The sequence below is a fragment of the Balaenoptera borealis genome, assembly GCF_965194805.1.
Source record: "Balaenoptera borealis genome assembly, chromosome: 4".
Taxonomy (NCBI): Eukaryota; Metazoa; Chordata; class Mammalia; order Artiodactyla; family Balaenopteridae; genus Balaenoptera; species Balaenoptera borealis.
The window spans coordinates 29,312,103-29,319,465 of NC_138861.1; the positions used below are offsets into that span (position 1 = coordinate 29,312,103).

Below are 7,363 nucleotides of genomic sequence, written 5' to 3' on the forward strand. Positions count from 1 at the left end.
TTTTACCCTCTCTTTATGCTAATATTTTACTATCTTGATTATTGTAGCTTTATGATAAGTCTTGAAATTGTGTAGTGTAAGAATTCCAATTTTTTTCTTCTTTGTTAAAGCTGTTTTAGCTATTCTAAATCCTTTACATTCTCCTATAAATATTAGAATCAGCTTGTTACAAATCAAAAGCCTGCTGGGATTTTCATTAGTAATACATTGAATCTATAGATAAAGTGGGGAAAATTATCCTAACAATATTGAGTGTTCTGATCCATCAGTAGATATATCTTTCCAGTTACCTAGGTTTTTAAATTTCTCTCTGCAGTGTTTTGTAGTTAAAATGTAGATATATATCTTTTGTCAAATTGTCAACCCTACCTTAACCTAACACTCTCCTTCTAGAATCTAATTCTTTCTTGTAACTATCTTTGGAATTAGCTAACAATTGGTGTCATATTCTGTTCAGATTAACCCTCTGTAATGTCACCAATTTTGTGTCCCAGGAGGATGAATTTGCAGCTATGCTTTAAATATTTCATCTGGTTATGTAAAACATAACCCATTGGGTTTAAAGGTAAACTGTCATCTCAAGCTATTACCATGAACTGTCTATACCTTATTTTCAGGAGACTATCAGGGGAAAACATTATGCACAAAAATGATTTAAACAACATCTGCTTCAGTCACTATTATGATCCTCTCAGAGACAACTGAAAGCATAATATTTTTGTCATGTGAGAATACAGTTTTCTGTTCTAAATGGATTAAGTTCATGTGGTGGCAGAACACACAGGAAAACCACAATGGGAAAATATGAATAGAAGAGGGTTTAACTTTAGCCATACAGCCTTATTTCACAAAAATAATAAATCAGTCACACAAACTTTTCTGAAAAGTTGTGATTAAGTCAACCAAGTGTGATTCTTAGAGTCAGTTTCCTGGGCTGCCAGACTTTAAAACCAGAAAACAAGTAATAAAATGGCAATAAGTACATACCTTTCAATAATCACATTAAATGTCAATGGACTGAATGTTTCAATCAAAAGACATAGGGTGGCTGATTGGATAATAAAAAACAAGACCCATCTATATGCTGCTTACAAGAGACTTCAGAGCTATAATAGAAGACAAAGAATGGCATTATATAATGATAAAGTGATCAATACCAGAAGAGGATGTAACACTCAACATATATGCTCCTTATAAGCCCATAAATATATAAAGCAAATATTAACAGACATAAAGGGAGAAATTGACAATAATACAATAATAGTAGGGAACTTTAACACCCCACTTACATCGATGGACAGATCATCCAGACAGAAAATCAATAGGAAACAGTAGTCTTAAATGACACATTAGATCAGTTGAGCTTATTAGATATCTAAAGGACATTCCAATCAAAAACAGCTGAATACACATTCTTACCAAGTGTACATGGAACATTTTCTAGGATAGATCACTTGTTAGGTCACAAAACAAGTCTCAACAAATTTAAGAGGATAGAAATTATATCAAGCATTTTTTCTGATCACAACGGTATGAAACTAGACATCAATTACAGGAAGAAAAATGGGAAAAACAAACATGTGGAGACTAAAAAACATGGAGGGAGATGCAAGAGGGAGGAGATATGGGGATATATGTATATATATAGCTGATTCACTTTGTTATAAAGCAGAAACTAACACACCATTGTAAAGCAGTTATACTCCAATAAAGATGTTTAAAAAAAACAAAAACAAAAACAAAAACCAATGGGCCAATGAAGAAATCAAAGAAGAAATCAAAAAATACTTTGAGACAAATGAAAATAAAAACACAGCTTTCCAAAATCTACTGGATGCAGCAAAAGTAGTCCTAAGAGGGAAGTTTATAGCTATGCAGACCTACCTCAAGAAATAAGAAAAGTTTCAAATAAACAACCTAAGCTATCATCTAAAGGCATTAGAAAATGAAAAACAATGAGATATCACCTCACACCTCTCATAATGGCTATCATCAAAAAGACAACAATAACAAATGTTGGTGAGGATGTGAGTAAAAGGGAATGCTAGTACACTGTTGGGAATGTAAATTGGTAGAACCACTATGGAAAACGGTATGGAGGTTCTTCAAAAAACTAAAAATAGAACTACCTATGATCCAGTAATTCCACTCCTGGGTATATATCCAAAGAAAATGAAAACACTAATTTGAAAAGATACATGCACTCCAATGTTCATAGCAGCATTATTTACAATAGTGAAGATATGGAAGCAAACTAAATGTCCATCAACAGATGAATGGATAAAGAAGATGTGGTATATATGTATATATACCATGGACTGTTAGCCATAAAAAAGAATGAAATTCTGCCATTTGCAACAACATGCATAGATCTAGAGGGTATTATGCTTAGTGAAAGGAGCCAGACAGAGAAAGACTAATACAGTATGTTATCACTTATATGTAGACTCTAAAAAATAAAACAAACAAATGAATAGAACAAAAGAGAAACAGACTCACGTATATAGAGCACAAATTAGTGGTTACCAGTGGGGAGAGGGAAGGTGACAGGGGCAAGATAGGGATAGGGGCTTAAGAGGCACAAACTACAATGTATAAAATAAATAAACTACAAGGATATATTGTACAGCACAGGGAATATACCCAAGATTTTATAAAAACTTGAAATGGAATATAATCTATAAAAATTTTAAATCACTATACTGTACACCTGAAACTAATGAAATATTGTAAATCAACTATACTTCAATAAAAATAATAATAAATAAATAGAGATAATGAGCATAGGCAACTTCTTTTAGGAGATTTGTTCTAACGGCAAATAGAAAAAATGGCTTTAAATGTGGACTGCTAGGGAAAGAAAAGGAAAAGCTCAAAGTCTTTAACTTGTTGGACTAAGTGTGTGTTAACATCATTAACCAAGATTAAAAATAGATATGGAATAATGACTTTGAAGATTTGGAAGAGGTAGATGATGGGTTTACTTACCTAATCCAGGCAAGCCAGAATCAGGGACCATGGAATCTCTGAACAGGGCTAATATCTCAAGGGCTAAGACAGGTGTATGGGAGGGAGGGGCTTCCCCAGAGCAGCCAGTGGGGTCCAGGGATTTGAGAACTGGGAAAAGTAGTATTGCTTTCTTGAGCCGAGCATATTTAGGGGGAAAAAAAGAGTGTTCCCACAGGGTCAACACAAAAGAGAAAAAGAAAGCAAACTGCATTCAGAAACAAGGTAAGAAGCTCAAGTTGATTTGGAAGGCAAAGCTGTGATTATTGCTTACAGAGTGATCCCCAGGAATGCCAGAGGTTGGACTATGAGACGGATGGAATACTGTGAAAAGCAGAGACTTGGGAAAATCCAACCATTTCATGGTACACGAATAAACTATTATTATCTTCACTTCCTATCAGCTTTTCATTCTTCTGCTCTTATTAATTTTGGTCTGTTGAAAGTCTAACTTCAACAGCCCTTGTTTTTTTTCCATCAGTCTGGTGATCCCCAACTCTTTCTTGGAGGCAGAAATGAGATTGGGGCCAGGAATAGGAGCAGAGTGCAGACAACTTGAGATCAAGAGACACAGCTCAAGTTGGGGCTACCTCTCACCTATCTTGTTTGAGACTCTCAAGGAATTTAGAATCTGCACAGATCTATGGGTATCTGATGAGTTCACTGGATACAATTAGTTTGAATACCTGGCCAAATAGAGATGTAGGTTTAAAACTCAAGAGATGTGTTCAACAGAAGTAAAAAGTACTAATACGTGAATATTTCCTATTTTGCCCCTCCTGACTTCCCTTCTTTAGCACTTGAACAGTCCTCCTTTAAATACAGGATCTTGGTAATGAGTGAAGCCCTGAAAAGGCAACATAAAACAAGAAATGAAGTTAATCTACATCATAATGAGCTTGGAGATGAAGACAGAAAAATCAGGTGGGCTGAATGCTGAGGCAAGTTTCTGAGGTTTTGGAATCAAGAGTGGAAAATGGAGTGTTTCAGGGAGCAACTACTATCTACTGTAGGAGCCCCAAAGATGCAAAAATACAGGTGACATTTTCATCTGTGTTGTGCATAAAGATTGCTCTCAGTTTATGCATTTAATTGAGAGACTATTTAAGGAATTGAATGATTTTAATTAGCTTTGAGCTAACTGAGTAATTTTTTAATTGCAACACTTTTGCTAAACAGATCTATATAGAGTCTTTATTTTAATGAATATATATTAAATGTTTGCATATGAATATAGTGGATTGTTTGTATGACCGCCTTATGCTAGGTGTTATTCATGTGATTTTGATGTTCAGTTTGTTTTCGTGTTGTTACCAAAGAGTACTGCTTTAATTGTGGGCTACTAAGAGGAGGACCTAAAAAAAAACAGAACTGGACATAATATATAATGTTGGATTTGTGCCAGGTGAAGTATAAATGCAATTACAATGCCCTAAACAAACAGAAATTTTAAGGTGATTTGAAAAGAGAAAACTGGATGAGAAAATGAGTTAGTATACCTCCCAGAGTAGAGTAACATCCAATTTTAAGGGCTCATGTCTTAGCGTCTTCACCACATTATCTTTCAAGCAGAGATATAGCAGTGTCATCAAATCAATATAATCTATGACATTAAATTGATGCCGATAATTTTAAAAATATTATTTTAAAAGTTTGTTTATAAGTTTAACTTGTGTGCTGTTTTTAATATATCAGTTCACGTCTGAGTATGTTTAAGAAACATTTTCATTAAAATAATATACTTTAATGTGGAACCAAAGAATTTCGCCTCTACAAATGGTTCACTTTTATCAAATTAGAAAAACGCTTGGAACACGACTAGCCTTACGCAAGCCTTGATGAAAAAGTGCTCTGAGACAGGCACAGGCCTCAGGGGGCAGCTGGCAAGAAGTAGAACAGATGCCAGGGCAGTTCTAGAGTGAAATACGGTGTTTAGAAACTTTCTATCTAATCTATGTTTCTCTTACCTAGCTTTTTTAAATTTCAGATAATAATAACATCAATAATACCCATTTATGTTTATGACATCTTTCACCATATTACACATTTATTTAGCTGCGCCAAATTATAATTTTGAGTTTTCTGAGTGAGTACTGCATTAACCAAATGTAAGAAGTATCTTGGTATTCCTGACAACCATAATTCAAAATAATGTAGTCATATTCTAAACAAAGTCCTGAAAAGTGACATAATAAAGGTATCATAATGTCCTTATAGCAACTGGACCATTTCAGTTTAAACACACATGGATCCATAATCTTAAATCACACTTAAGCAACAAAGACTCTATTGATAAGTGATCAATCCTTATTCAGTCATTTCTATTCATTCTTGAATACTACTTGCTTTCCTTTAACTCTTAATTAATCTGTCACTTATCAATGTAAATTTTTGAGTAATTACAGCATTTAAATCTTTAATATGGATGGAATGGCAATAGAATTTTGCCCCTTCTCATCATGACATGTCTTATAACTATGCTTCCTCCAGCTCAAACTGAGCTCCAGCCAAATTGAAATTCTTCCATTTTTTTGAACAACACATAATCTCTCCAATCTAAAAAATGTCTCTCAAATGTTCACACTATTGAGTTCATCCAATCCAGTATCTTTTCCCCAAGACTTAGAAAGGGTGCCAGATGCAGCAAATAAAAATACAAGATACCCAGTTTAATTTGAATTGCAGGTGAACAATTAGATGTTTTTTTACTCTAAGTAGAGCCCCGTTATTGCATACAACATACTTATACTAAAAAATTATTTGTTGTTTACCTAAAATTCAAATTTTACTGGTTATCTTTATTTTATCTGGCAAACCTGTGGCTAGGACTCTCAATTCTACAGCTTCTAATTTTTATAAAGTATACCTTCTCCCTCTGGCAAGGCAGAAAAGAAGTAGAGTCATCTGTACAGAAAAGTAAAACAATGGTCTTAGGCCTGGCCTAGCAGCCTTTGGTGTGACATCAAGCACTTTCTCTCAGATGATATCCTGAGCCTCTTTTCCACATTAATTTCACAGCCTACACGTCTATGTTGCTCAGTATTATTTTCTAGATTCCCCGTCTTCTAACCCACTCAGGCTCTAACATAGTGTTCTAACATAGTGTGCATTATAACCTTCATCTAACATTCCTGAGATGGATGAGATCTGCATTATATCTGATGTTCCTTCTGGGATGAGCATGGGGGAAGAGGCACCCTTCTGAAACTTGTGTTCCTGGGGCCAGGATTAGATATAGTAATGAGTGGGGCTGGTCAGTATGGTTCAGTGGGTAGCCAAAGTCCAAGTCCTGTGTGAGACTGGGCCTGGCAAGTATGCATATGAAGCATCAAGTTCAAGAGAGAAGGGAGAAAATAAGAATAGGGAAAAAAAGTGAAACAATAGGCAACATAATCTACAAGATGATGCAGCAGGGGAGAAGAGTTTCTGTGGAATATTTATAGTAAAACTCATTCTCAAGGAGAAAATTGTTAAGAGGGCCAAGCTTATTTGGACAATTCACTTTCCAGCTTTGGCCTCCCGAGGTCCTTCCGTGAGCATTGATATGATTGGCTGGTGGAAAATAGTCCTCTTTTCCTTCCTGGCTGCTTGAAGATTAACTGCCATCATGAACAACACGGTAACTATCTGGACCAGGAAGTTCATGACTAACCGAATACTTCAGCGGAAACAAATGATCATCGACGTCCTTCATCCTGGGAAGGCAACAGTACCTAAGACAGAAATTCGGGAAAAACTAGCCGAAATGTACAAGACCACACCAGATGTCATCTTTGTGTTTGGATTCAGAACCCATTTTGGTGGTGACAAGACAACTGGCTTTGGCATGATTTATGATTCCTTGGATTATGTGAAGAAGGATGAGCCCAAACACAGGCTTGCAAGACATGGCCTGTACGAGAAGAAAAATACCTCAAGAAAACAGCGAAAGGAACGCAAGAACAGAATGAAGAAAGTCAGGGGGACTGCAAAGGACAGTGTTGGTGCTGGCAGAAAGAAACGAAGTGTCTAGCAGTGAGCTGGAGATTGGGCAGCAGAAGGAATAAAGACTCTGCTGTGACTGTGTCTTTGGTGATTGTGCAGATTTTTCATGAGAGAGTTAATAAGCTAAGACTTTAAAAAAAAAAAAAGATGGTGAGGTTCTATCTTTGATCTTAGGAGTGGAAGACATTCTTCTCCTAGGTAGTTCCTTGATCTCAAAGCCCTAACTCCACTGGGACTAATAAAATTCTAAGCCCAGGACTATCTTGAGATTCTTTCCTTAGTCCCTACTTAGATGTTCTCATTTGGCATGACTTTCCCAGTGCTGTCTCCCTGCCTCATGTCCACATCTGCTTGGTCCTCATGGTTTAACATA

The 7,363-nt window shown here is 35.8% G+C and overlaps 1 pseudogene across 1 annotated transcript; it reads left to right on the plus strand.

Annotated features, from left to right (window-relative positions):
* The first annotated feature begins 6,598 nt into the window (after window positions 1-6,598).
* LOC309628211 (small ribosomal subunit protein eS24 pseudogene) lies at window positions 6,599-7,136 on the plus strand (annotated as a pseudogene). The gene has a single exon. The product of its transcript is annotated as a small ribosomal subunit protein eS24 pseudogene (transcript).
* Window positions 7,137-7,363: the final 227 nt, after the last annotated feature.